The following is a 21,632-nucleotide window of genomic DNA, read 5'->3' as shown; positions in this document are numbered from 1 at the left end:
GATCGGCTCCGTTCAGGGAAACACGAAAACGATCAACATTGAACCGGATGCCGCCCGAGCATAGACATAACAAGAAAGGAAAAAAAAAAAACGCACCTAAAACCTTAAAAAACGCAAACGGGCAACGAAAAAGGGGGTGCAACACGAGGACTTCCCAGGGGGTCACCCATCCTAGTACTACTCTCGCCCAAGCACGCTTAACTGCGGAGTTCTGATGGGATCCGGTGCATTAGTGCTGGTATGATCGCACCCGAAATACTATCCGTGGTAATTGTTTTTATGTCTTACAAGACGCAGAACCTCGTTTGCTTTCGTACGCGAGGCGTGGGACCCACGTGAGGGATCGGCTCCGTTCAGGGAAACACGAAAACGATCAACATTGAACCGGATGCCGCCCGAGCATAGACATAACAAGAAAGGAAAAAAAAACGCACCTAAAACCTAAAAAAACGCAAACGGGCAACGAAAAAGGGGGTGCAACACGAGGACTTCCCAGGGGGTCACCCATCCTAGTACTACTCTCGCCCAAGCACGCTTAACTGCGGAGTTCTGATGGGATCCGGTGCATTAGTGCTGGTATGATCGCACCCGAAATACTATCCGTGGTAATTGTTTTTATGTCTTACAAGACGCAGAACCTCGTTTGCTTTCGTACGCGAGGCACGTGAGGGATCGGCTCCGTTCAGGGAAACACGAAAACGATCAACATTGAACCGGATGCCGCCCGAGCATAGACATAACAAGAAAGGAAAAAAAAAACGCACCTAAAACCTAAAAAAACGCAAACGGGCAACGAAAAAGGGGGTGCAACACGAGGACTTCCCAGGGGGTCACCCATCCTAGTACTACTCTCGCCCAAGCACGCTTAACTGCGGAGTTCTGATGGGATCCGGTGCATTAGTGCTGGTATGATCGCACCCGAAATACTATCCGTGGTAATTGTTTTTATGTCTTACAAGACGCAGAACCTCGTTTGCTTTCGTACGCGAGGCGTGGGACCCACGTGAGGGATCGGCTCCGTTCAGGGAAACACGAAAACGATCAACATTGAACCGGATGCCGCCCGAGCATAGACATAACAAGAAAGGAAAAAAAAACGCACCTAAAACCTAAAAAAACGCAAACGGGCAACGAAAAAGGGGGTGCAACACGAGGACTTCCCAGGGGGTCACCCATCCTAGTACTACTCTCGCCCAAGCACGCTTAACTGCGGAGTTCTGATGGGATCCGGTGCATTAGTGCTGGTATGATCGCACCCGAAATACTATCCGTGGTAATTGTTTTTATGTCTTACAAGACGCAGAACCTCGTTTGCTTTCGTACGCGAGGCGTGGGACCCACGTGAGGGATCGGCTCCGTTCAGGGAAACACGAAAACGATCAACATTGAACCGGATGCCGCCCGAGCATAGACATAACAAGAAAGGAAAAAAAAACGCACCTAAAACCTAAAAAAACGCAAACGGGCAACGAAAAAGGGGGTGCAACACGAGGACTTCCCAGGGGGTCACCCATCCTAGTACTACTCTCGCCCAAGCACGCTTAACTGCGGAGTTCTGATGGGATCCGGTGCATTAGTGCTGGTATGATCGCACCCGAAATACTATCCGTGGTAATTGTTTTTATGTCTTACAAGACGCAGAACCTCGTTTGCTTTCGTACGCGAGGCGTGGGACCCACGTGAGGGATCGGCTCCGTTCAGGGAAACACGAAAACGATCAACATTGAACCGGATGCCGCCCGAGCATAGACATAACAAGAAAGGAAAAAAAAAAACGCACCTAAAACCTAAAAAAACGCAAACGGGCAACGAAAAAGGGGGTGCAACACGAGGACTTCCCAGGGGGTCACCCATCCTAGTACTACTCTCGCCCAAGCACGCTTAACTGCGGAGTTCTGATGGGATCCGGTGCATTAGTGCTGGTATGATCGCACCCGAAATACTATCCGTGGTAATTGTTTTTATGTCTTACAAGACGCAAAACCTCGTTTGCTTTCGTACGCGAGGCGTGGGACCCACGTGAGGGATCGGCTCCGTTCAGGGAAACACGAAAACGATCAACATTGAACCGGATGCCGCCCGAGCATAGACATAACAAGAAAGGAAAAAAAAAAACGCACCTAAAACCTAAAAAAACGCAAACGGGCAACGAAAAAGGGGGTGCAACACGAGGACTTCCCAGGGGGTCACCCATCCTAGTACTACTCTCGCCAAAGCACGCTTAACTGCGGAGTTCTGAAGGGATTCGGTGCATTAGTGCTGGTATGATCGCACCCGAAATACTATCCGTGGTAATTGTTTTTATGTCTTACAAGACGCAGAACCTCGTTTGCTTTCGTACGCGAGGCGTGGGACCCACGTGAGGGATCGGCTCCGTTCAGGGAAACACGAAAACGATCAACATTGAACCGGATGCCGCCCGAGCATAGACATAACAAGAAAGGAAAAAAAAAACGCACCTAAAACCTAAAAAAACGCAAACGGGCAACGAAAAAGGGGGTGCAACACGAGGACTTCCCAGGGGGTCACCCATCCTAGTACTACTCTCGCCCAAGCACGCTTAACTGCGGAGTTCTGATGGGATCCACTGCATTAGTGCTGGTATGATCGCACCCGAAATACTATCCGTGGTAATTGTTTTTATGTCTTACAAGACGCAGAACCTCGTTTGCTTTCGTACGCGAGGCGTGGGACCCACGTGAGGGATCGGCTCCGTTCAGGGAAACACGAAAACGATCAACATTGAACCGGATGCCGCCCGAGCATCGACATAACAAGAAAGGAAAAAAAAACGCACCTAAAACCTAAAAAAACGCAAACGGGCAACGAAAAAGGGGGTGCAACACGAGGACTTCCCAGGAGGTCACCCATCCTAGTACTACTCTCGCCCAAGCACGCTTAACTGCGGAGTTCTGATGGGATCCGGTGCATTAGTGCTGGTATGATCGCACCCGAAATACTATCCGTGGTAATTGTTTTTATGTCTTACAAGACGCAGAACCTCGTTTGCTTTCGTACGCGAGGCGTGGGACCCACGTGAGGGATCGGCTCCGTTCAGGGAAACACGAAAACGATCAACATTGAACCGGATGCCGCCCGAGCATCGACATAACAAGAAAGGAAAAAAAAAAACGCACCTAAAACCTAAAAAAACGCAAACGGGCAACGAAAAAGGGGGTGCAACACGAGGACTTCCCTGGGGGTCACCCATCCTAGTACTACTCTCGCCCAAGCACGCTTAACTGCGGAGTTCTGATGGGATCCGGTGCATTAGTGCTGGTATGATCGCACCCGAAATACTATCCGTGGTAATTGTTTTTATGTCTTACAAGACGCAGAACCTCGTTTGCTTTCGTACGCGAGGCGTGGGACCCACGTGAGGGATCGGCTCCGTTCAGGGAAACACGAAAACGATCAACATTGAACCGGATGCCGCCCGAGCATCGACATAACAAGAAAGGAAAAAAAAAACGCACCTAAAACCTAAAAAAACGCAAACGGGCAACGAAAAAGGGGGTGCAACACGAGGACTTCCCAGGGGGTCACCCATCCTAGTACTACTCTCGCCCAAGCACGCTTAACTGCGGAGTTCTGATGGGATCCGGTGCATTAGTGCTGGTATGATCGCACCCGAAATACTATCCGTGGTAATTGTTTTTATGTCTTACAAGACGCAGAACCTCGTTTGCTTTCGTACGCGAGGCGTGGGACCCACGTGAGGGATCGGCTCCGTTCAGGGAAACACGAAAACGATCAACATTGAACCGGATGCCGCCCGAGCATAGACATAACAAGAAAGGAAAAAAAAAAACGCACCTAAAACCTAAAAAAACGCAAACGGGCAACGAAAAAGGGGGTGCAACACGAGGACTTCCCAGGGGGTCACCCATCCTAGTACTACTCTCGCCCAAGCACGCTTAACTGCGGAGTTCTGATGGGATCCGGTGCATTAGTGCTGGTATGATCGCACCCGAAATACTATCCGTGGTAATTGTTTTTATGTCTTACAAGACGCAGAACCTCGTTTGCTTTCGTACGCGAGGCGTGGGACCCACGTGAGGGATCGGCTCCGTTCAGGGAAACACGAAAACGATCAACATTGAACCGGATGCCGCCCGAGCATAGACATAACAAGAAAGGAAAAAAAAAACGCACCTAAAACCTAAAAAAACGCAAACGGGCAACGAAAAAGGGGGTGCAACACGAGGACTTCCCAGGGGGTCACCCATCCTAGTACTACTCTCGCCCAAGCACGCTTAACTGCGGAGTTCTGATGGGATCCGGTGCATTAGTGCTGGTATGATCGCACCCGAAATACTATCCGTGGTAATTGTTTTTATGTCTTACAAGACGCAGAACCTCGTTTGCTTTCGTACGCGAGGCGTGGGACCCACGTGAGGGATCGGCTCCGTTCAGGGAAACACGAAAACGATCAACATTGAACCGGATGCCGCCCGAGCATAGACATAACAAGAAAGGAAAAAAAAAACGCACCTAAAACCTAAAAAAACGCAAACGGGCAACGAAAAAGGGGGTGCAACACGAGGACTTCCCAGGGGGTCACCCATCCTAGTACTACTCTCGCCCAAGCACGCTTAACTGCGGAGTTCTGATGGGATCCGGTGCATTAGTGCTGGTATGATCGCACCCGAAATACTATCCGTGGTAATTGTTTTTATGTCTTACAAGACGCAGAACCTCGTTTGCTTTCGTACGCGAGGCGTGGGACCCACGTGAGGGATCGGCTCCGTTCAGGGAAACACGAAAACGATCAACATTGAACCGGATGCCGCCCGAGCATAGACATAACAAGAAAGGAAAAAAAAAACGCACCTAAAACCTAAAAAAACGCAAACGGGCAACGAAAAAGGGGGTGCAACACGAGGACTTCCCAGGGGGTCACCCATCCTAGTACTACTCTCGCCCAAGCACGCTTAACTGCGGAGTTCTGATGGGATCCGGTGCATTAGTGCTGGTATGATCGCACCCGAAATACTATCCGTGGTAATTGTTTTTATGTCTTACAAGACGCAGAACCTCGTTTGCTTTCGTACGCGAGGCGTGGGACCCACGTGAGGGATCGGCTCCGTTCAGGGAAACACGAAAACGATCAACATTGAACCGGATGCCGCCCGAGCATAGACATAACAAGAAAGGAAAAAAAAACGCACCTAAAACCTAAAAAAACGCAAACGGGCAACGAAAAAGGGGGTGCAACACGAGGACTTCCCAGGGGGTCACCCATCCTAGTACTACTCTCGCCCAAGCACGCTTAACTGCGGAGTTCTGATGGGATCCGGTGCATTAGTGCTGGTATGATCGCACCCGAAATACTATCCGTGGTAATTGTTTTTATGTCTTACAAGACGCAGAACCTCGTTTGCTTTCGTACGCGAGGCGTGGGACCCACGTGAGGGATCGGCTCCGTTCAGGGAAACACGAAAACGATCAACATTGAACCGGATGCCGCCCGAGCATAGACATAACAAGAAAGGAAAAAAAAACGCACCTAAAACCTAAAAAAACGCAAACGGGCAACGAAAAAGGGGGTGCAACACGAGGACTTCCCAGGGGGTCACCCATCCTAGTACTACTCTCGCCCAAGCACGCTTAACTGCGGAGTTCTGATGGGATCCGGTGCATTAGTGCTGGTATGATCGCACCCGAAATACTATCCGTGGTAATTGTTTTTATGTCTTACAAGACGCAGAACCTCGTTTGCTTTCGTACGCGAGGCGTGGGACCCACGTGAGGGATCGGCTCCGTTCAGGGAAACACGAAAACGATCAACATTGAACCGGATGCCGCCCGAGCATAGACATAACAAGAAAGGAAAAAAAAAAACGCACCTAAAACCTAAAAAAACGCAAACGGGCAACGAAAAAGGGGGTGCAACACGAGGACTTCCCAGGGGGTCACCCATCCTAGTACTACTCTCGCCCAAGCACGCTTAACTGCGGAGTTCTGATGGGATCCGGTGCATTAGTGCTGGTATGATCGCACCCGAAATACTATCCGTGGTAATTGTTTTTATGTCTTACAAGACGCAGAACCTCGTTTGCTTTCGTACGCGAGGCGTGGGACCCACGTGAGGGATCGGCTCCGTTCAGGGAAACACGAAAACGATCAACATTGAACCGGATGCCGCCCGAGCATAGACATAACAAGAAAGGAAAAAAAAACGCACCTAAAACCTAAAAAAACGCAAACGGGCAACGAAAAAGGGGGTGCAACACGAGGACTTCCCAGGGGGTCACCCATCCTAGTACTACTCTCGCCCAAGCACGCTTAACTGCAGAGTTCTGATGGGATCCGGTGCATTAGTGCGGGTATGATCGCACCCGAAATACTATCCGTGGTAATTGTTTTTATGTCTTACAAGACGCAGAACCTCGTTTGCTTTCGTACGCGAGGCGTGGGACCCACGTGAGGGATCGGCTCCGTTCAGGGAAACACGAAAACAATCAACATTGAACCGGATGCCGCCCGAGCATAGACATAACAAGAAAGGAAAAAAAAAACGCACCTAAAACCTAAAAAAACGCAAACGGGCAACGAAAAAGGGGGTGCAACACGAGGACTTCCCAGGGGGTCACCCATCCTAGTACTACTCTCGCCCAAGCACGCTTAACTGCGGAGTTCTGATGGGATCCGCTGCATTAGTGCTGGTATGATCGCACCCGAAATACTATCCGTGGTAATTGTTTTTATGTCTTACAAGACGCAAAACCTCGTTTGCTTTCGTACGCGAGGCGTGGGACCCACGTGAGGGATCGGCTCCGTTCAGGGAAACACGAAAACGATCAACATTGAACCGGATGCCGCCCGAGCATAGACATAACAAGAAAGGAAAAAAAAAAACGCACCTAAAACCTAAAAAAACGCAAACGGGCAACGAAAAAGGGGGTGCAACACGAGGACTTCCCAGGGGGTCACCCATCCTAGTACTACTCTCGCCAAAGCACGCTTAACTGCGGAGTTCTGAAGGGATTCGGTGCATTAGTGCTGGTATGATCGCACCCGAAATACTATCCGTGGTAATTGTTTTTATGTCTTACAAGACGCAGAACCTCGTTTGCTTTCGTACGCGAGGCGTGGGACCCACGTGAGGGATCGGCTCCGTTCAGGGAAACACGAAAACGATCAACATTGAACCGGATGCCGCCCGAGCATAGACATAACAAGAAAGGAAAAAAAAAACGCACCTAAAACCTAAAAAAACGCAAACGGGCAACGAAAAAGGGGGTGCAACACGAGGACTTCCTAGGGGGTCACCCATCCTAGTACTACTCTCGCCCAAGCACGCTTAACTGCGGAGTTCTGATGGGATCCGGTGCGTTAGTGCTGGTATGATCGCACCCGAAATACTATCCGTGGTAATTGTTTTTATGTCTTACAAGACGCAGAACCTCGTTTGCTTTCGTACGCGAGGCGTGGGACCCACGTGAGGGATCGGCTCCGTTCAGGGAAACACGAAAACGATCAACATTGAACCGGATGCCGCCCGAGCATCGACATAACAAGAAAGGAAAAAAAAACGCACCTAAAACCTAAAAAAACGCAAACGGGCAACGAAAAAGGGGGTGCAACACGAGGACTTCCCAGGAGGTCACCCATCCTAGTACTACTCTCGCCCAAGCACGCTTAACTGCGGAGTTCTGATGGGATCCGGTGCATTAGTGCTGGTATGATCGCACCCGAAATACTATCCGTGGTAATTGTTTTTATGTCTTACAAGACGCAGAACCTCGTTTGCTTTCGTACGCGAGGCGTGGGACCCACGTGAGGGATCGGCTCCGTTCAGGGAAACACGAAAACGATCAACATTGAACCGGATGCCGCCCGAGCATCGACATAACAAGAAAGGAAAAAAAAAAACGCACCTAAAACCTAAAAAAACGCAAACGGGCAACGAAAAAGGGGGTGCAACACGAGGACTTCCCTGGGGGTCACCCATCCTAGTACTACTCTCGCCCAAGCACGCTTAACTGCGGAGTTCTGATGGGATCCGGTGCATTAGTGCTGGTATGATCGCACCCGAAATACTATCCGTGGTAATTGTTTTTATGTCTTACAAGACGCAGAACCTCGTTTGCTTTCGTACGCGAGGCGTGGGACCCACGTGAGGGATCGGCTCCGTTCAGGGAAACACGAAAACGATCAACATTGAACCGGATGCCGCCCGAGCATCGACATAACAAGAAAGGAAAAAAAAAACGCACCTAAAACCTAAAAAAACGCAAACGGGCAACGAAAAAGGGGGTGCAACACGAGGACTTCCCAGGGGGTCACCCATCCTAGTACTACTCTCGCCCAAGCACGCTTAACTGCGGAGTTCTGATGGGATCCGGTGCATTAGTGCTGGTATGATCGCACCCGAAATACTATCCGTGGTAATTGTTTTTATGTCTTACAAGACGCAGAACCTCGTTTGCTTTCGTACGCGAGGCGTGGGACCCACGTGAGGGATCGGCTCCGTTCAGGGAAACACGAAAACGATCAACATTGAACCGGATGCCGCCCGAGCATCGACATAACAAGAAAGGAAAAAAAAAAACGCACCTAAAACCTAAAAAAACGCAAACGGGCAACGAAAAAGGGGGTGCAACACGAGGACTTCCCTGGGGGTCACCCATCCTAGTACTACTCTCGCCCAAGCACGCTTAACTGCGGAGTTCTGATGGGATCCGGTGCATTAGTGCTGGTATGATCGCACCCGAAATACTATCCGTGGTAATTGTTTTTATGTCTTACAAGACGCAGAACCTCGTTTGCTTTCGTACGCGAGGCGTGGGACCCACGTGAGGGATCGGCTCCGTTCAGGGAAACACGAAAACGATCAACATTGAACCGGATGCCGCCCGAGCATCGACATAACAAGAAAGGAAAAAAAAAACGCACCTAAAACCTAAAAAAACGCAAACGGGCAACGAAAAAGGGGGTGCAACACGAGGACTTCCCAGGGGGTCACCCATCCTAGTACTACTCTCGCCCAAGCACGCTTAACTGCGGAGTTCTGATGGGATCCGGTGCATTAGTGCTGGTATGATCGCACCCGAAATACTATCCGTGGTAATTGTTTTTATGTCTTACAAGACGCAGAACCTCGTTTGCTTTCGTACGCGAGGCGTGGGACCCACGTGAGGGATCGGCTCCGTTCAGGGAAACACGAAAACGATCAACATTGAACCGGATGCCGCCCGAGCATAGACATAACAAGAAAGGAAAAAAAAAAACGCACCTAAAACCTAAAAAAACGCAAACGGGCAACGAAAAAGGGGGTGCAACACGAGGACTTCCCAGGGGGTCACCCATCCTAGTACTACTCTCGCCCAAGCACGCTTAACTGCGGAGTTCTGATGGGATCCGGTGCATTAGTGCTGGTATGATCGCACCCGAAATACTATCCGTGGTAATTGTTTTTATGTCTTACAAGACGCAGAACCTCGTTTGCTTTCGTACGCGAGGCGTGGGACCCACGTGAGGGATCGGCTCCGTTCAGGGAAACACGAAAACGATCAACATTGAACCGGATGCCGCCCGAGCATAGACATAACAAGAAAGGAAAAAAAAAACGCACCTAAAACCTAAAAAAACGCAAACGGGCAACGAAAAAGGGGGTGCAACACGAGGACTTCCCAGGGGGTCACCCATCCTAGTACTACTCTCGCCCAAGCACGCTTAACTGCGGAGTTCTGATGGGATCCGGTGCATTAGTGCTGGTATGATCGCACCCGAAATACTATCCGTGGTAATTGTTTTTATGTCTTACAAGACGCAGAACCTCGTTTGCTTTCGTACGCGAGGCGTGGGACCCACGTGAGGGATCGGCTCCGTTCAGGGAAACACGAAAACGATCAACATTGAACCGGATGCCGCCCGAGCATAGACATAACAAGAAAGGAAAAAAAAAAACGCACCTAAAACCTAAAAAAACGCAAACGGGCAACGAAAAAGGGGGTGCAACACGAGGACTTCCCAGGGGGTCACCCATCCTAGTACTACTCTCGCCCAAGCACGCTTAACTGCGGAGTTCTGATGGGATCCGGTGCATTAGTGCTGGTATGATCGCACCCGAAATACTATCCGTGGTAATTGTTTTTATGTCTTACAAGACGCAGAACCTCGTTTGCTTTCGTACGCGAGGCGTGGGACCCACGTGAGGGATCGGCTCCGTTCAGGGAAACACGAAAACGATCAACATTGAACCGGATGCCGCCCGAGCATCGACATAACAAGAAAGGAAAAAAAAACGCACCTAAAACCTAAAAAAACGCAAACGGGCAACGAAAAAGGGGGTGCAACACGAGGACTTCCCAGGAGGTCACCCATCCTAGTACTACTCTCGCCCAAGCACACTTAACTGCGGAGTTCTGATGGGATCCGGTGCATTAGTGCTGGTATGATCGCACCCGAAATACTATCCGTGGTAATTGTTTTTATGTCTTACAAGACGCAGAACCTCGTTTGCTTTCGTACGCGAGGCGTGGGACCCACGTGAGGGATCGGCTCCGTTCAGGGAAACACGAAAACGATCAACATTGAACCGGATGCCGCCCGAGCATCGACATAACAAGAAAGGAAAAAAAAAAACGCACCTAAAACCTAAAAAAACGCAAACGGGCAACGAAAAAGGGGGTGCAACACGAGGACTTCCCTGGGGGTCACCCATCCTAGTACTACTCTCGCCCAAGCACGCTTAACTGCGGAGTTCTGATGGGATCCGGTGCATTAGTGCTGGTATGATCGCACCCGAAATACTATCCGTGGTAATTGTTTTTATGTCTTACAAGACGCAGAACCTCGTTTGCTTTCGTACGCGAGGCGTGGGAACCACGTGAGGGATCGGCTCCGTTCAGGGAAACACGAAAACGATCAACATTGAACCGGATGCCGCCCGAGCATCGACATAACAAGAAAGGAAAAAAAAAACGCACCTAAAACCTAAAAAAACGCAAACGGGCAACGAAAAAGGGGGTGCAACACGAGGACTTCCCAGGGGGTCACCCATCCTAGTACTACTCTCGCCCAAGCACGCTTAACTGCGGAGTTCTGATGGGATCCGGTGCATTAGTGCTGGTATGATCGCACCCGAAATACTATCCGTGGTAATTGTTTTTATGTCTTACAAGACGCAGTACCTCGTTTGCTTTCGTACGCGAGGCGTGGGACCCACGTGAGGGATCGGCTCCGTTCAGGGAAACACGAAAACGATCAACATTGAACCGGATGCCGCCCGAGCATAGACATAACAAGAAAGGAAAAAAAAAAACGCACCTAAAACCTAAAAAAACGCAAACGGGCAACGAAAAAGGGGGTGCAACACGAGGACTTCCCAGGGGGTCACCCATCCTAGTACTACTCTCGCCCAAGCACGCTTAACTGCGGAGTTCTGATGGGATCCGGTGCATTAGTGCTGGTATGATCGCACCCGAAATACTATCCGTGGTAATTGTTTTTATGTCTTACAAGACGCAGAACCTCGTTTGCTTTCGTACGCGAGGCGTGGGACCCACGTGAGGGATCGGCTCCGTTCAGGGAAACACGAAAACGATCAACATTGAACCGGATGCCGCCCGAGCATAGACATAACAAGAAAGGAAAAAAAAAACGCACCTAAAACCTAAAAAAACGCAAACGGGCAACGAAAAAGGGGGTGCAACACGAGGACTTCCCAGGGGGTCACCCATCCTAGTACTACTCTCGCCCAAGCACGCTTAACTGCGGAGTTCTGATGGGATCCGGTGCATTAGTGCTGGTATGATCGCACCCGAAATACTATCCGTGGTAATTGTTTTTATGTCTTACAAGACGCAGAACCTCGTTTGCTTTCGTACGCGAGGCGTGGGACCCACGTGAGGGATCGGCTCCGTTCAGGGAAACACGAAAACGATCAACATTGAACCGGATGCCGCCCGAGCATAGACATAACAAGAAAGGAAAAAAAAAAACGCACCTAAAACCTAAAAAAACGCAAACGGGCAACGAAAAAGGGGGTGCAACACGAGGACTTCCCAGGGGGTCACCCATCCTAGTACTACTCTCGCCCAAGCACGCTTAACTGCGGAGTTCTGATGGGATCCGGTGCATTAGTGCTGGTATGATCGCACCCGAAATACTATCCGTGGTAATTGTTTTTATGTCTTACAAGACGCAGAACCTCGTTTGCTTTCGTACGCGAGGCGTGGGACCCACGTGAGGGATCGGCTCCGTTCAGGGAAACACGAAAACGATCAACATTGAACCGGATGCCGCCCGAGCATAGACATAACAAGAAAGGAAAAAAAAAACGCACCTAAAACCTAAAAAAACGCAAACGGGCAACGAAAAAGGGGGTGCAACACGAGGACTTCCCAGGGGGTCACCCATCCTAGTACTACTCTCGCCCAAGCACGCTTAACTGCGGAGTTCTGATGGGATCCGGTGCATTAGTGCTGGTATGATCGCACCCGAAATACTATCCGTGGTAATTGTTTTTATGTCTTACAAGACGCAGAACCTCGTTTGCTTTCGTACGCGAGGCGTGGGACCCACGTGAGGGATCGGCTCCGTTCAGGGAAACACGAAAACGATCAACATTGAACCGGATGCCGCCCGAGCATAGACATAACAAGAAAGGAAAAAAAAAAACGCACCTAAAACCTAAAAAAACGCAAACGGGCAACGAAAAAGGGGGTGCAACACGAGGACTTCCCAGGGGGTCACCCATCCTAGTACTACTCTCGCCCAAGCACGCTTAACTGCGGAGTTCTGATGGGATCCGGTGCATTAGTGCTGGTATGATCGCACCCGAAATACTATCCGTGGTAATTGTTTTTATGTCTTACAAGACGCAGAACCTCGTTTGCTTTCGTACGCGAGGCGTGGGACCCACGTGAGGGATCGGCTCCGTTCAGGGAAACACGAAAACGATCAACATTGAACCGGATGCCGCCCGAGCATCGACATAACAAGAAAGGAAAAAAAAACGCACCTAAAACCTAAAAAAACGCAAACGGGCAACGAAAAAGGGGGTGCAACACGAGGACTTCCCAGGGGGTCACCCATCCTAGTACTACTCTCGCCCAAGCACGCTTAACTGCGGAGTTCTGATGGGATCCGGTGCATTAGTGCTGGTATGATCGCACCCGAAATACTATCCGTGGTAATTGTTTTTATGTCTTACAAGACGCAGAACCTCGTTTGCTTTCGTACGCGAGGCGTGGGACCCACGTGAGGGATCGGCTCCGTTCAGGGAAACACGAAAACGATCAACATTGAACCGGATGCCGCCCGAGCATCGACATAACAAGAAAGGAAAAAAAAAAAAAACGCACCTAAAACCTAAAAAAACGCAAACGGGCAACGAAAAAGGGGGTGCAACACGAGGACTTCCCAGGGGGTCACCCATCCTAGTACTACTCTCGCCCAAGCACGCTTAACTGCGGAGTTCTGATGGGATCCGGTGCATTAGTGCTGGTATGATCGCACCCGAAATACTATCCGTGGTAATTGTTTTTATGTCTTACAAGACGCAGAACCTCGTTTGCTTTCGTACGCGAGGCGTGGGACCCACGTGAGGGATCGGCTCCGTTCAGGGAAACACGAAAACGATCAACATTGAACCGGATGCCGCCCGAGCATAGACATAACAAGAAAGGAAAAAAAAACGCACCTAAAACCTAAAAAAACGCAAACGGGCAACGAAAAAGGGGGTGCAACACGAGGACTTCCCAGGGGGTCACCCATCCTAGTACTACTCTCGCCCAAGCACGCTTAACTGCGGAGTTCTGATGGGATCCGGTGCATTAGTGCTGGTATGATCGCACCCGAAATACTATCCGTGGTAATTGTTTTTATGTCTTACAAGACGCAGAACCTCGTTTGCTTTCGTACGCGAGGCGTGGGACCCACGTGAGGGATCGGCTCCGTTCAGGGAAACACGAAAACGATCAACATTGAACCGGATGCCGCCCGAGCATAGACATAACAAGAAAGGAAAAAAAAAACGCACCTAAAACCTAAAAAAACGCAAACGGGCAACGAAAAAGGGGGTGCAACACGAGGACTTCCCAGGGGGTCACCCATCCTAGTACTACTCTCGCCCAAGCACGCTTAACTGCGGAGTTCTGATGGGATCCGGTGCATTAGTGCTGGTATGATCGCACCCGAAATACTATCCGTGGTAATTGTTTTTATGTCTTACAAGACGCAGAACCTCGTTTGCTTTCGTACGCGAGGCGTGGGACCCACGTGAGGGATCGGCTCCGTTCAGGGAAACACGAAAACGATCAACATTGAACCGGATGCCGCCCGAGCATAGACATAACAAGAAAGGAAAAAAAAAAACGCACCTAAAACCTAAAAAAACGCAAACGGGCAACGAAAAAGGGGGTGCAACACGAGGACTTCCCAGGGGGTCACCCATCCTAGTACTACTCTCGCCCAAGCACGCTTAACTGCGGAGTTCTGATGGGATCCGGTGCATTAGTGCTGGTATGATCGCACCCGAAATACTATCCGTGGTAATTGTTTTTATGTCTTACAAGACGCAGAACCTCGTTTGCTTTCGTACGCGAGGCGTGGGACCCACGTGAGGGATCGGCTCCGTTCAGGGAAACACGAAAACGATCAACATTGAACCGGATGCCGCCCGAGCATAGACATAACAAGAAAGGAAAAAAAAAACGCACCTAAAACCTAAAAAAACGCAAACGGGCAACGAAAAAGGGGGTGCAACACGAGGACTTCCCAGGGGGTCACCCATCCTAGTACTACTCTCGCCCAAGCACGCTTAACTGCGGAGTTCTGATGGGATCCGGTGCGTTAGTGCTGGTATGATCGCACCCGAAATACTATCCGTGGTAATTGTTTTTATGTCTTACAAGACGCAGAACCTCGTTTGCTTTCGTACGCGAGGCGTGGGACCCACGTGAGGGATCGGCTCCGTTCAGGGAAACACGAACACGATCAACATTGAACCGGATGCCGCCCGAGCATCGACATAACAAGAAAGGAAAAAAAAAAAAAAACGCACCTAAAACCTAAAAAAACGCAAACGGGCAACGAAAAAGGGGGTGCAACACGAGGACTTCCCAGGGGGTCACCCATCCTAGTACTACTCTCGCCCAAGCACGCTTAACTGCGGAGTTCTGATGGGATCCGGTGCATTAGTGCTGGTATGATCGCACCCGAAATACTATCCGTGGTAATTGTTTTTATGTCTTACAAGACGCAGAACCTCGTTTGCTTTCGTACGCGAGGCGTGGGACCCACGTGAGGGATCGGCTCCGTTCAGGGAAACACGAAAACGATCAACATTGAACCGGATGCCGCCCGAGCATAGACATAACAAGAAAGGAAAAAAAAACGCACCTAAAACCTAAAAAAACGCAAACGGGCAACGAAAAAGGGGGTGCAACACGAGGACTTCCCAGGGGGTCACCCATCCTAGTACTACTCTCGCCCAAGCACGCTTAACTGCGGAGTTCTGATGGGATCCGGTGCATTAGTGCTGGTATGATCGCACCCGAAATACTATCCGTGGTAATTGTTTTTATGTCTTACAAGACGCAGAACCTCGTTTGCTTTCGTACGCGAGGCGTGGGACCCACGTGAGGGATCGGCTCCGTTCAGGGAAACACGAAAACGATCAACATTGAACCGGATGCTGCCCGAGCATAGACATAACAAGAAAGGAAAAAAAAAACGCACCTAAAACCTAAAAAAACGCAAACGGGCAACGAAAAAGGGGGTGCAACACGAGGACTTCCCAGGGGGTCACCCATCCTAGTACTACTCTCGCCCAAGCACGCTTAACTGCGGAGTTCTGATGGGATCCGGTGCATTAGTGCTGGTATGATCGCACCCGAAATACTATCCGTGGTAATTGTTTTTATGTCTTACAAGACGCAGAACCTCGTTTGCTTTCGTACGCGAGGCGTGGGACCCACGTGAGGGATCGGCTCCGTTCAGGGAAACACGAAAACGATCAACATTGAACCGGATGCCGCCCGAGCATCGACATAACAAGAAAGGAAAAAAAAAACGCACCTAAAACCTAAAAAAACGCAAACGGGCAACGAAAAAGGGGGTGCAACACGAGGACTTCCCAGGGGGTCACCCATCCTAGTACTACTCTCGCCCAAGCACGCTTAACTGCGGAGTTCTGATGGGATCCGGTGCATTAGTGCTGGTATGATCGCACCCGAAATACTATCCGTGGTAATTGTTTTTATGTCTTACAAGACGCAGAACCTCGTTTGCTTTCGTACGCGAGGCGTGGGACCCACGTGAGGGATCGGCTCCGTTCAGGGAAACACGAAAACGATCAACATTGAACCGGATGCCGCCCGAGCATAGACATAACAAGAAAGGAAAAAAAAAAACGCACCTAAAACCTAAAAAAACGCAAACGGGCAACGAAAAAGGGGGTGCAACACGAGGACTTCCCAGGGGGTCACCCATCCTAGTACTACTCTCGCCCAAGCACGCTTAACTGCGGAGTTCTGATGGGATCCGGTGCATTAGTGCTGGTATGATCGCACCCGAAATACTATCCGTGGTAATTGTTTTTATGTCTTACAAGACGCAGAACCTCGTTTGCTTTCGTACGCGAGGCGTGGGACCCACGTGAGGGATCGGCTCCGTTCAGGGAAACACGAAAACGATCAACATTGAACCGGATGCCGCCCGAGCATCGACATAACAAGAAAGGAAAAAAAAACGCACCTAAAACCTAAAAAAACGCAAACGGGCAACGAAAAAGGGGGTGCAACACGAGGACTTCCCAGGAGGTCACCCATCCTAGTACTACTCTCGCCCAAGCACACTTAACTGCGGAGTTCTGATGGGATCCGGTGCATTAGTGCTGGTATGATCGCACCCGAAATACTATCCGTGGTAATTGTTTTTATGTCTTACAAGACGCAGAACCTCGTTTGCTTTCGTACGCGAGGCGTGGGACCCACGTGAGGGATCGGCTCCGTTCAGGGAAACACGAAAACGATCAACATTGAACCGGATGCCGCCCGAGCATCGACATAACAAGAAAGGAAAAAAAAAAACGCACCTAAAACCTAAAAAAACGCAAACGGGCAACGAAAAAGGGGGTGCAACACGAGGACTTCCCTGGGGGTCACCCATCCTAGTACTACTCTCGCCCAAGCACGCTTAACTGCGGAGTTCTGATGGGATCCGGTGCATTAGTGCTGGTATGATCGCACCCGAAATACTATCCGTGGTAATTGTTTTTATGTCTTACAAGACGCAGAACCTCGTTTGCTTTCGTACGCGAGGCGTGGGAACCACGTGAGGGATCGGCTCCGTTCAGGGAAACACGAAAACGATCAACATTGAACCGGATGCCGCCCGAGCATCGACATAACAAGAAAGGAAAAAAAAAACGCACCTAAAACCTAAAAAAACGCAAACGGGCAACGAAAAAGGGGGTGCAACACGAGGACTTCCCAGGGGGTCACCCATCCTAGTACTACTCTCGCCCAAGCACGCTTAACTGCGGAGTTCTGATGGGATCCGGTGCATTAGTGCTGGTATGATCGCACCCGAAATACTATCCGTGGTAATTGTTTTTATGTCTTACAAGACGCAGTACCTCGTTTGCTTTCGTACGCGAGGCGTGGGACCCACGTGAGGGATCGGCTCCGTTCAGGGAAACACGAAAACGATCAACATTGAACCGGATGCCGCCCGAGCATAGACATAACAAGAAAGGAAAAAAAAAAACGCACCTAAAACCTAAAAAAACGCAAACGGGCAACGAAAAAGGGGGTGCAACACGAGGACTTCCCAGGGGGTCACCCATCCTAGTACTACTCTCGCCCAAGCACGCTTAACTGCGGAGTTCTGATGGGATCCGGTGCATTAGTGCTGGTATGATCGCACCCGAAATACTATCCGTGGTAATTGTTTTTATGTCTTACAAGACGCAGAACCTCGTTTGCTTTCGTACGCGAGGCGTGGGACCCACGTGAGGGATCGGCTCCGTTCAGGGAAACACGAAAACGATCAACATTGAACCGGATGCCGCCCGAGCATAGACATAACAAGAAAGGAAAAAAAAAACGCACCTAAAACCTAAAAAAACGCAAACGGGCAACGAAAAAGGGGGTGCAACACGAGGACTTCCCAGGGGGTCACCCATCCTAGTACTACTCTCGCCCAAGCACGCTTAACTGCGGAGTTCTGATGGGATCCGGTGCATTAGTGCTGGTATGATCGCACCCGAAATACTATCCGTGGTAATTGTTTTTATGTCTTACAAGACGCAGAACCTCGTTTGCTTTCGTACGCGAGGCGTGGGACCCACGTGAGGGATCGGCTCCGTTCAGGGAAACACGAAAACGATCAACATTGAACCGGATGCCGCCCGAGCATAGACATAACAAGAAAGGAAAAAAAAAAACGCACCTAAAACCTAAAAAAACGCAAACGGGCAACGAAAAAGGGGGTGCAACACGAGGACTTCCCAGGGGGTCACCCATCCTAGTACTACTCTCGCCCAAGCACGCTTAACTGCGGAGTTCTGATGGGATCCGGTGCATTAGTGCTGGTATGATCGCACCCGAAATACTATCCGTGGTAATTGTTTTTATGTCTTACAAGACGCAGAACCTCGTTTGCTTTCGTACGCGAGGCGTGGGACCCACGTGAGGGATCGGCTCCGTTCAGGGAAACACGAAAACGATCAACATTGAACCGGATGCCGCCCGAGCATAGACATAACAAGAAAGGAAAAAAAAAACGCACCTAAAACCTAAAAAAACGCAAACGGGCAACGAAAAAGGGGGTGCAACACGAGGACTTCCCAGGGGGTCACCCATCCTAGTACTACTCTCGCCCAAGCACGCTTAACTGCGGAGTTCTGATGGGATCCGGTGCATTAGTGCTGGTATGATCGCACCCGAAATACTATCCGTGGTAATTGTTTTTATGTCTTACAAGACGCAGAACCTCGTTTGCTTTCGTACGCGAGGCGTGGGACCCACGTGAGGGATCGGCTCCGTTCAGGGAAACACGAAAACGATCAACATTGAACCGGATGCCGCCCGAGCATAGACATAACAAGAAAGGAAAAAAAAAAACGCACCTAAAACCTAAAAAAACGCAAACGGGCAACGAAAAAGGGGGTGCAACACGAGGACTTCCCAGGGGGTCACCCATCCTAGTACTACTCTCGCCCAAGCACGCTTAACTGCGGAGTTCTGATGGGATCCGGTGCATTAGTGCTGGTATGATCGCACCCGAAATACTATCCGTGGTAATTGTTTTTATGTCTTACAAGACGCAGAACCTCGTTTGCTTTCGTACGCGAGGCGTGGGACCCACGTGAGGGATCGGCTCCGTTCAGGGAAACACGAAAACGATCAACATTGAACCGGATGCCGCCCGAGCATCGACATAACAAGAAAGGAAAAAAAAACGCACCTAAAACCTAAAAAAACGCAAACGGGCAACGAAAAAGGGGGTGCAACATGAGGACTTCCCAGGGGGTCACCCATCCTAGTACTACTCTCGCCCAAGCACGCTTAACTGCGGAGTTCTGATGGGATCCGGTGCATTAGTGCTGGTATGATCGCACCCGAAATACTATCCGTGGTAATTGTTTTTATGTCTTACAAGACGCAGAACCTCGTTTGCTTTCGTACGCGAGGCGTGGGACCCACGTGAGGGATCGGCTCCGTTCAGGGAAACACGAAAACGATCAACATTGAACCGGATGCCGCCCGAGCATCGACATAACAAGAAAGGAAAAAAAAAAAAAACGCACCTAAAACCTAAAAAAACGCAAACGGGCAACGAAAAAGGGGGTGCAACACGAGGACTTCCCAGGGGGTCACCCATCCTAGTACTACTCTCGCCCAAGCACGCTTAACTGCGGAGTTCTGATGGGATCCGGTGCATTAGTGCTGGTATGATCGCACCCGAAATACTATCCGTGGTAATTGTTTTTATGTCTTACAAGACGCAGAACCTCGTTTGCTTTCGTACGCGAGGCGTGGGACCCACGTGAGGGATCGGCTCCGTTCAGGGAAACACGAAAACGATCAACATTGAACCGGATGCCGCCCGAGCATAGACATAACAAGAAAGGAAAAAAAAACGCACCTAAAACCTAAAAAAACGCAAACGGGCAACGAAAAAGGGGGTGCAACACGAGGACTTCCCAGGGGGTCACCCATCCTAGTACTACTCTCGCCCAAGCACGCTTAACTGCGGAGTTCTGATGGGATCCGGTGCATTAGTGCTGGTATGATCGCACCCGAAATACTATCCGTGGTAATTGTTTTTATGTCTTACAAGACGCAGAACCTCGTTTGCTTTCGTACGCGAGGCGTGGGACCCACGTGAGGGATCGGCTCCGTTCAGGGAAACACGAAAACGATCAACATTGAACCGGATGCCGCCCGAGCATAGACATAACAAGAAAGGAAAAAAAAAACGCACCTAAAACCTAAAAAAACGCAAACGGGCAACGAAAAAGGGGGTGCAACACGAGGACTTCCCAGGGGGTCACCCATCCTAGTACTACTCTCGCCCAAGCACGCTTAACTGCGGAGTTCTGATGGGATCCGGTGCATTAGTGCTGGTATGATCGCACCCGAAATACTATCCGTGGTAATTGTTTTTATGTCTTACAAGACGCAGAACCTCGTTTGCTTTCGTACGCGAGGCGTGGGACCCACGTGAGGGATCGGCTCCGTTCAGGGAAACACGAAAACGATCAACATTGAACCGGATGCCGCCCGAGCATAGACATAACAAGAAAGGAAAAAAAAAAACGCACCTAAAACCTAAAAAAACGCAAACGGGCAACGAAAAAGGGGGTGCAACACGAGGACTTCCCAGGGGGTCACCCATCCTAGTACTACTCTCGCCCAAGCACGCTTAACTGCGGAGTTCTGATGGGATCCGGTGCATTAGTGCTGGTATGATCGCACCCGAAATACTATCCGTGGTAATTGTTTTTATGTCTTACAAGACGCAGAACCTCGTTTGCTTTCGTACGCGAGGCGTGGGACCCACGTGAGGGATCGGCTCCGTTCAGGGAAACACGAAAACGATCAACATTGAACCGGATGCCGCCCGAGCATAGACATAACAAGAAAGGAAAAAAAAAACGCACCTAAAACCTAAAAAAACGCAAACGGGCAACGAAAAAGGGGGTGCAACACGAGGACTTCCCAGGGGGTCACCCATCCTAGTACTACTCTCGCCCAAGCACGCTTAACTGCGGAGTTCTGATGGGATCCGGTGCGTTAGTGCTGGTATGATCGCACCCGAAATACTATCCGTGGTAATTGTTTTTATGTCTTACAAGACGCAGAACCTCGTTTGCTTTCGTACGCGAGGCGTGGGACCCACGTGAGGGATCGGCTCCGTTCAGGGAAACACGAACACGATCAACATTGAACCGGATGCCGCCCGAGCATCGACATAACAAGAAAGGAAAAAAAAAAAAAAACGCACCTAAAACCTAAAAAAACGCAAACGGGCAACGAAAAAGGGGGTGCAACACGAGGACTTCCCAGGGGGTCACCCATCCTAGTACTACTCTCGCCCAAGCACGCTTAACTGCGGAGTTCTGATGGGATCCGGTGCATTAGTGCTGGTATGATCGCACCCGAAATACT

At 50.1% G+C, this 21,632-nt stretch overlaps 64 non-coding genes across 64 annotated transcripts; all 64 read right to left on the bottom strand.

Annotated features, from left to right (window-relative positions):
* Positions 1 to 133: 133 nt before the first annotated feature.
* On the bottom strand, positions 134 to 252 carry LOC128129378 (5S ribosomal RNA). The gene has a single exon (XR_008227272.1). It is a non-coding gene; the product is annotated as a 5S ribosomal RNA (ribosomal RNA).
* A 219-nt stretch (positions 253 to 471) lies between these two features.
* LOC128129377 (5S ribosomal RNA) lies at positions 472 to 590 on the bottom strand. The gene has a single exon (XR_008227270.1). It is a non-coding gene; the product is annotated as a 5S ribosomal RNA (ribosomal RNA).
* A 211-nt stretch (positions 591 to 801) lies between these two features.
* On the bottom strand, positions 802 to 920 carry LOC128129376 (5S ribosomal RNA). Its single transcript, XR_008227269.1, has one exon. It is a non-coding gene; the product is annotated as a 5S ribosomal RNA (ribosomal RNA).
* Positions 921 to 1,139: 219 nt separating this feature from the next.
* LOC128129374 (5S ribosomal RNA) lies at positions 1,140 to 1,258 on the bottom strand. The gene has a single exon (XR_008227267.1). It is a non-coding gene; the product is annotated as a 5S ribosomal RNA (ribosomal RNA).
* Positions 1,259 to 1,477: 219 nt separating this feature from the next.
* LOC128129372 (5S ribosomal RNA) lies at positions 1,478 to 1,596 on the bottom strand. Its single transcript, XR_008227265.1, has one exon. It is a non-coding gene; the product is annotated as a 5S ribosomal RNA (ribosomal RNA).
* Positions 1,597 to 1,817: 221 nt separating this feature from the next.
* On the bottom strand, positions 1,818 to 1,936 carry LOC128129369 (5S ribosomal RNA). Its single transcript, XR_008227264.1, has one exon. It is a non-coding gene; the product is annotated as a 5S ribosomal RNA (ribosomal RNA).
* A 221-nt stretch (positions 1,937 to 2,157) lies between these two features.
* On the bottom strand, positions 2,158 to 2,276 carry LOC128131055 (5S ribosomal RNA). The gene has a single exon (XR_008228982.1). It is a non-coding gene; the product is annotated as a 5S ribosomal RNA (ribosomal RNA).
* Positions 2,277 to 2,496: 220 nt separating this feature from the next.
* LOC128130783 (5S ribosomal RNA) lies at positions 2,497 to 2,615 on the bottom strand. Its single transcript, XR_008228706.1, has one exon. It is a non-coding gene; the product is annotated as a 5S ribosomal RNA (ribosomal RNA).
* Positions 2,616 to 2,834: 219 nt separating this feature from the next.
* On the bottom strand, positions 2,835 to 2,953 carry LOC128131720 (5S ribosomal RNA). Its single transcript, XR_008229641.1, has one exon. It is a non-coding gene; the product is annotated as a 5S ribosomal RNA (ribosomal RNA).
* Positions 2,954 to 3,174: 221 nt separating this feature from the next.
* Positions 3,175 to 3,293, bottom strand: LOC128130147 (5S ribosomal RNA). The gene has a single exon (XR_008228070.1). It is a non-coding gene; the product is annotated as a 5S ribosomal RNA (ribosomal RNA).
* A 220-nt stretch (positions 3,294 to 3,513) lies between these two features.
* LOC128129368 (5S ribosomal RNA) lies at positions 3,514 to 3,632 on the bottom strand. The gene has a single exon (XR_008227263.1). It is a non-coding gene; the product is annotated as a 5S ribosomal RNA (ribosomal RNA).
* A 221-nt stretch (positions 3,633 to 3,853) lies between these two features.
* On the bottom strand, positions 3,854 to 3,972 carry LOC128129367 (5S ribosomal RNA). The gene has a single exon (XR_008227262.1). It is a non-coding gene; the product is annotated as a 5S ribosomal RNA (ribosomal RNA).
* Positions 3,973 to 4,192: 220 nt separating this feature from the next.
* On the bottom strand, positions 4,193 to 4,311 carry LOC128129366 (5S ribosomal RNA). Its single transcript, XR_008227261.1, has one exon. It is a non-coding gene; the product is annotated as a 5S ribosomal RNA (ribosomal RNA).
* Positions 4,312 to 4,531: 220 nt separating this feature from the next.
* LOC128129365 (5S ribosomal RNA) lies at positions 4,532 to 4,650 on the bottom strand. Its single transcript, XR_008227260.1, has one exon. It is a non-coding gene; the product is annotated as a 5S ribosomal RNA (ribosomal RNA).
* A 220-nt stretch (positions 4,651 to 4,870) lies between these two features.
* LOC128129364 (5S ribosomal RNA) lies at positions 4,871 to 4,989 on the bottom strand. Its single transcript, XR_008227259.1, has one exon. It is a non-coding gene; the product is annotated as a 5S ribosomal RNA (ribosomal RNA).
* A 219-nt stretch (positions 4,990 to 5,208) lies between these two features.
* On the bottom strand, positions 5,209 to 5,327 carry LOC128129363 (5S ribosomal RNA). Its single transcript, XR_008227258.1, has one exon. It is a non-coding gene; the product is annotated as a 5S ribosomal RNA (ribosomal RNA).
* A 219-nt stretch (positions 5,328 to 5,546) lies between these two features.
* Positions 5,547 to 5,665, bottom strand: LOC128129362 (5S ribosomal RNA). Its single transcript, XR_008227257.1, has one exon. It is a non-coding gene; the product is annotated as a 5S ribosomal RNA (ribosomal RNA).
* A 221-nt stretch (positions 5,666 to 5,886) lies between these two features.
* On the bottom strand, positions 5,887 to 6,005 carry LOC128129360 (5S ribosomal RNA). The gene has a single exon (XR_008227238.1). It is a non-coding gene; the product is annotated as a 5S ribosomal RNA (ribosomal RNA).
* A 219-nt stretch (positions 6,006 to 6,224) lies between these two features.
* Positions 6,225 to 6,343, bottom strand: LOC128130548 (5S ribosomal RNA). The gene has a single exon (XR_008228472.1). It is a non-coding gene; the product is annotated as a 5S ribosomal RNA (ribosomal RNA).
* Positions 6,344 to 6,563: 220 nt separating this feature from the next.
* Positions 6,564 to 6,682, bottom strand: LOC128130563 (5S ribosomal RNA). Its single transcript, XR_008228487.1, has one exon. It is a non-coding gene; the product is annotated as a 5S ribosomal RNA (ribosomal RNA).
* Positions 6,683 to 6,903: 221 nt separating this feature from the next.
* LOC128131054 (5S ribosomal RNA) lies at positions 6,904 to 7,022 on the bottom strand. The gene has a single exon (XR_008228981.1). It is a non-coding gene; the product is annotated as a 5S ribosomal RNA (ribosomal RNA).
* A 220-nt stretch (positions 7,023 to 7,242) lies between these two features.
* Positions 7,243 to 7,361, bottom strand: LOC128130230 (5S ribosomal RNA). The gene has a single exon (XR_008228152.1). It is a non-coding gene; the product is annotated as a 5S ribosomal RNA (ribosomal RNA).
* A 219-nt stretch (positions 7,362 to 7,580) lies between these two features.
* On the bottom strand, positions 7,581 to 7,699 carry LOC128131616 (5S ribosomal RNA). Its single transcript, XR_008229536.1, has one exon. It is a non-coding gene; the product is annotated as a 5S ribosomal RNA (ribosomal RNA).
* Positions 7,700 to 7,920: 221 nt separating this feature from the next.
* On the bottom strand, positions 7,921 to 8,039 carry LOC128130146 (5S ribosomal RNA). The gene has a single exon (XR_008228069.1). It is a non-coding gene; the product is annotated as a 5S ribosomal RNA (ribosomal RNA).
* A 220-nt stretch (positions 8,040 to 8,259) lies between these two features.
* On the bottom strand, positions 8,260 to 8,378 carry LOC128129359 (5S ribosomal RNA). Its single transcript, XR_008227235.1, has one exon. It is a non-coding gene; the product is annotated as a 5S ribosomal RNA (ribosomal RNA).
* A 221-nt stretch (positions 8,379 to 8,599) lies between these two features.
* Positions 8,600 to 8,718, bottom strand: LOC128130145 (5S ribosomal RNA). The gene has a single exon (XR_008228068.1). It is a non-coding gene; the product is annotated as a 5S ribosomal RNA (ribosomal RNA).
* A 220-nt stretch (positions 8,719 to 8,938) lies between these two features.
* On the bottom strand, positions 8,939 to 9,057 carry LOC128129357 (5S ribosomal RNA). The gene has a single exon (XR_008227234.1). It is a non-coding gene; the product is annotated as a 5S ribosomal RNA (ribosomal RNA).
* Positions 9,058 to 9,278: 221 nt separating this feature from the next.
* Positions 9,279 to 9,397, bottom strand: LOC128129356 (5S ribosomal RNA). Its single transcript, XR_008227232.1, has one exon. It is a non-coding gene; the product is annotated as a 5S ribosomal RNA (ribosomal RNA).
* Positions 9,398 to 9,617: 220 nt separating this feature from the next.
* On the bottom strand, positions 9,618 to 9,736 carry LOC128129355 (5S ribosomal RNA). Its single transcript, XR_008227231.1, has one exon. It is a non-coding gene; the product is annotated as a 5S ribosomal RNA (ribosomal RNA).
* Positions 9,737 to 9,957: 221 nt separating this feature from the next.
* LOC128129354 (5S ribosomal RNA) lies at positions 9,958 to 10,076 on the bottom strand. The gene has a single exon (XR_008227230.1). It is a non-coding gene; the product is annotated as a 5S ribosomal RNA (ribosomal RNA).
* A 219-nt stretch (positions 10,077 to 10,295) lies between these two features.
* Positions 10,296 to 10,414, bottom strand: LOC128130019 (5S ribosomal RNA). Its single transcript, XR_008227943.1, has one exon. It is a non-coding gene; the product is annotated as a 5S ribosomal RNA (ribosomal RNA).
* Positions 10,415 to 10,635: 221 nt separating this feature from the next.
* Positions 10,636 to 10,754, bottom strand: LOC128130144 (5S ribosomal RNA). The gene has a single exon (XR_008228067.1). It is a non-coding gene; the product is annotated as a 5S ribosomal RNA (ribosomal RNA).
* Positions 10,755 to 10,974: 220 nt separating this feature from the next.
* Positions 10,975 to 11,093, bottom strand: LOC128129353 (5S ribosomal RNA). The gene has a single exon (XR_008227229.1). It is a non-coding gene; the product is annotated as a 5S ribosomal RNA (ribosomal RNA).
* Positions 11,094 to 11,314: 221 nt separating this feature from the next.
* LOC128129351 (5S ribosomal RNA) lies at positions 11,315 to 11,433 on the bottom strand. The gene has a single exon (XR_008227227.1). It is a non-coding gene; the product is annotated as a 5S ribosomal RNA (ribosomal RNA).
* Positions 11,434 to 11,653: 220 nt separating this feature from the next.
* Positions 11,654 to 11,772, bottom strand: LOC128129350 (5S ribosomal RNA). The gene has a single exon (XR_008227226.1). It is a non-coding gene; the product is annotated as a 5S ribosomal RNA (ribosomal RNA).
* Positions 11,773 to 11,993: 221 nt separating this feature from the next.
* LOC128129349 (5S ribosomal RNA) lies at positions 11,994 to 12,112 on the bottom strand. The gene has a single exon (XR_008227223.1). It is a non-coding gene; the product is annotated as a 5S ribosomal RNA (ribosomal RNA).
* Positions 12,113 to 12,332: 220 nt separating this feature from the next.
* LOC128129347 (5S ribosomal RNA) lies at positions 12,333 to 12,451 on the bottom strand. Its single transcript, XR_008227221.1, has one exon. It is a non-coding gene; the product is annotated as a 5S ribosomal RNA (ribosomal RNA).
* A 221-nt stretch (positions 12,452 to 12,672) lies between these two features.
* LOC128129346 (5S ribosomal RNA) lies at positions 12,673 to 12,791 on the bottom strand. The gene has a single exon (XR_008227220.1). It is a non-coding gene; the product is annotated as a 5S ribosomal RNA (ribosomal RNA).
* Positions 12,792 to 13,010: 219 nt separating this feature from the next.
* LOC128129345 (5S ribosomal RNA) lies at positions 13,011 to 13,129 on the bottom strand. Its single transcript, XR_008227211.1, has one exon. It is a non-coding gene; the product is annotated as a 5S ribosomal RNA (ribosomal RNA).
* Positions 13,130 to 13,353: 224 nt separating this feature from the next.
* On the bottom strand, positions 13,354 to 13,472 carry LOC128129344 (5S ribosomal RNA). Its single transcript, XR_008227209.1, has one exon. It is a non-coding gene; the product is annotated as a 5S ribosomal RNA (ribosomal RNA).
* A 219-nt stretch (positions 13,473 to 13,691) lies between these two features.
* LOC128129343 (5S ribosomal RNA) lies at positions 13,692 to 13,810 on the bottom strand. The gene has a single exon (XR_008227208.1). It is a non-coding gene; the product is annotated as a 5S ribosomal RNA (ribosomal RNA).
* Positions 13,811 to 14,030: 220 nt separating this feature from the next.
* Positions 14,031 to 14,149, bottom strand: LOC128129340 (5S ribosomal RNA). Its single transcript, XR_008227203.1, has one exon. It is a non-coding gene; the product is annotated as a 5S ribosomal RNA (ribosomal RNA).
* A 221-nt stretch (positions 14,150 to 14,370) lies between these two features.
* On the bottom strand, positions 14,371 to 14,489 carry LOC128129339 (5S ribosomal RNA). The gene has a single exon (XR_008227202.1). It is a non-coding gene; the product is annotated as a 5S ribosomal RNA (ribosomal RNA).
* Positions 14,490 to 14,709: 220 nt separating this feature from the next.
* Positions 14,710 to 14,828, bottom strand: LOC128129601 (5S ribosomal RNA). The gene has a single exon (XR_008227521.1). It is a non-coding gene; the product is annotated as a 5S ribosomal RNA (ribosomal RNA).
* Positions 14,829 to 15,053: 225 nt separating this feature from the next.
* LOC128129338 (5S ribosomal RNA) lies at positions 15,054 to 15,172 on the bottom strand. The gene has a single exon (XR_008227201.1). It is a non-coding gene; the product is annotated as a 5S ribosomal RNA (ribosomal RNA).
* A 219-nt stretch (positions 15,173 to 15,391) lies between these two features.
* Positions 15,392 to 15,510, bottom strand: LOC128129337 (5S ribosomal RNA). The gene has a single exon (XR_008227190.1). It is a non-coding gene; the product is annotated as a 5S ribosomal RNA (ribosomal RNA).
* A 220-nt stretch (positions 15,511 to 15,730) lies between these two features.
* On the bottom strand, positions 15,731 to 15,849 carry LOC128129334 (5S ribosomal RNA). The gene has a single exon (XR_008227189.1). It is a non-coding gene; the product is annotated as a 5S ribosomal RNA (ribosomal RNA).
* A 220-nt stretch (positions 15,850 to 16,069) lies between these two features.
* LOC128129330 (5S ribosomal RNA) lies at positions 16,070 to 16,188 on the bottom strand. The gene has a single exon (XR_008227186.1). It is a non-coding gene; the product is annotated as a 5S ribosomal RNA (ribosomal RNA).
* A 221-nt stretch (positions 16,189 to 16,409) lies between these two features.
* LOC128129328 (5S ribosomal RNA) lies at positions 16,410 to 16,528 on the bottom strand. The gene has a single exon (XR_008227184.1). It is a non-coding gene; the product is annotated as a 5S ribosomal RNA (ribosomal RNA).
* A 219-nt stretch (positions 16,529 to 16,747) lies between these two features.
* On the bottom strand, positions 16,748 to 16,866 carry LOC128130017 (5S ribosomal RNA). Its single transcript, XR_008227941.1, has one exon. It is a non-coding gene; the product is annotated as a 5S ribosomal RNA (ribosomal RNA).
* Positions 16,867 to 17,087: 221 nt separating this feature from the next.
* Positions 17,088 to 17,206, bottom strand: LOC128130143 (5S ribosomal RNA). The gene has a single exon (XR_008228066.1). It is a non-coding gene; the product is annotated as a 5S ribosomal RNA (ribosomal RNA).
* A 220-nt stretch (positions 17,207 to 17,426) lies between these two features.
* Positions 17,427 to 17,545, bottom strand: LOC128129326 (5S ribosomal RNA). The gene has a single exon (XR_008227182.1). It is a non-coding gene; the product is annotated as a 5S ribosomal RNA (ribosomal RNA).
* A 221-nt stretch (positions 17,546 to 17,766) lies between these two features.
* LOC128129325 (5S ribosomal RNA) lies at positions 17,767 to 17,885 on the bottom strand. Its single transcript, XR_008227175.1, has one exon. It is a non-coding gene; the product is annotated as a 5S ribosomal RNA (ribosomal RNA).
* A 220-nt stretch (positions 17,886 to 18,105) lies between these two features.
* LOC128129324 (5S ribosomal RNA) lies at positions 18,106 to 18,224 on the bottom strand. The gene has a single exon (XR_008227168.1). It is a non-coding gene; the product is annotated as a 5S ribosomal RNA (ribosomal RNA).
* Positions 18,225 to 18,445: 221 nt separating this feature from the next.
* LOC128129321 (5S ribosomal RNA) lies at positions 18,446 to 18,564 on the bottom strand. Its single transcript, XR_008227164.1, has one exon. It is a non-coding gene; the product is annotated as a 5S ribosomal RNA (ribosomal RNA).
* Positions 18,565 to 18,784: 220 nt separating this feature from the next.
* On the bottom strand, positions 18,785 to 18,903 carry LOC128129317 (5S ribosomal RNA). Its single transcript, XR_008227162.1, has one exon. It is a non-coding gene; the product is annotated as a 5S ribosomal RNA (ribosomal RNA).
* A 221-nt stretch (positions 18,904 to 19,124) lies between these two features.
* Positions 19,125 to 19,243, bottom strand: LOC128129316 (5S ribosomal RNA). The gene has a single exon (XR_008227159.1). It is a non-coding gene; the product is annotated as a 5S ribosomal RNA (ribosomal RNA).
* A 219-nt stretch (positions 19,244 to 19,462) lies between these two features.
* Positions 19,463 to 19,581, bottom strand: LOC128130624 (5S ribosomal RNA). Its single transcript, XR_008228547.1, has one exon. It is a non-coding gene; the product is annotated as a 5S ribosomal RNA (ribosomal RNA).
* Positions 19,582 to 19,805: 224 nt separating this feature from the next.
* Positions 19,806 to 19,924, bottom strand: LOC128129315 (5S ribosomal RNA). Its single transcript, XR_008227158.1, has one exon. It is a non-coding gene; the product is annotated as a 5S ribosomal RNA (ribosomal RNA).
* Positions 19,925 to 20,143: 219 nt separating this feature from the next.
* On the bottom strand, positions 20,144 to 20,262 carry LOC128129313 (5S ribosomal RNA). Its single transcript, XR_008227157.1, has one exon. It is a non-coding gene; the product is annotated as a 5S ribosomal RNA (ribosomal RNA).
* Positions 20,263 to 20,482: 220 nt separating this feature from the next.
* Positions 20,483 to 20,601, bottom strand: LOC128129310 (5S ribosomal RNA). The gene has a single exon (XR_008227152.1). It is a non-coding gene; the product is annotated as a 5S ribosomal RNA (ribosomal RNA).
* A 221-nt stretch (positions 20,602 to 20,822) lies between these two features.
* On the bottom strand, positions 20,823 to 20,941 carry LOC128129309 (5S ribosomal RNA). Its single transcript, XR_008227151.1, has one exon. It is a non-coding gene; the product is annotated as a 5S ribosomal RNA (ribosomal RNA).
* A 220-nt stretch (positions 20,942 to 21,161) lies between these two features.
* Positions 21,162 to 21,280, bottom strand: LOC128129600 (5S ribosomal RNA). The gene has a single exon (XR_008227520.1). It is a non-coding gene; the product is annotated as a 5S ribosomal RNA (ribosomal RNA).
* Positions 21,281 to 21,505: 225 nt separating this feature from the next.
* On the bottom strand, positions 21,506 to 21,624 carry LOC128129308 (5S ribosomal RNA). The gene has a single exon (XR_008227150.1). It is a non-coding gene; the product is annotated as a 5S ribosomal RNA (ribosomal RNA).
* Between the last annotated feature and the right edge of the window lie 8 nt (positions 21,625 to 21,632).

This window comes from Lactuca sativa, chromosome 1, assembly GCF_002870075.4.
Source record: "Lactuca sativa cultivar Salinas chromosome 1, Lsat_Salinas_v11, whole genome shotgun sequence".
NCBI lineage: Eukaryota > Viridiplantae > Streptophyta > Magnoliopsida > Asterales > Asteraceae > Lactuca > Lactuca sativa.
This window is presented reverse-complemented; position numbering and strand designations above follow the sequence as displayed.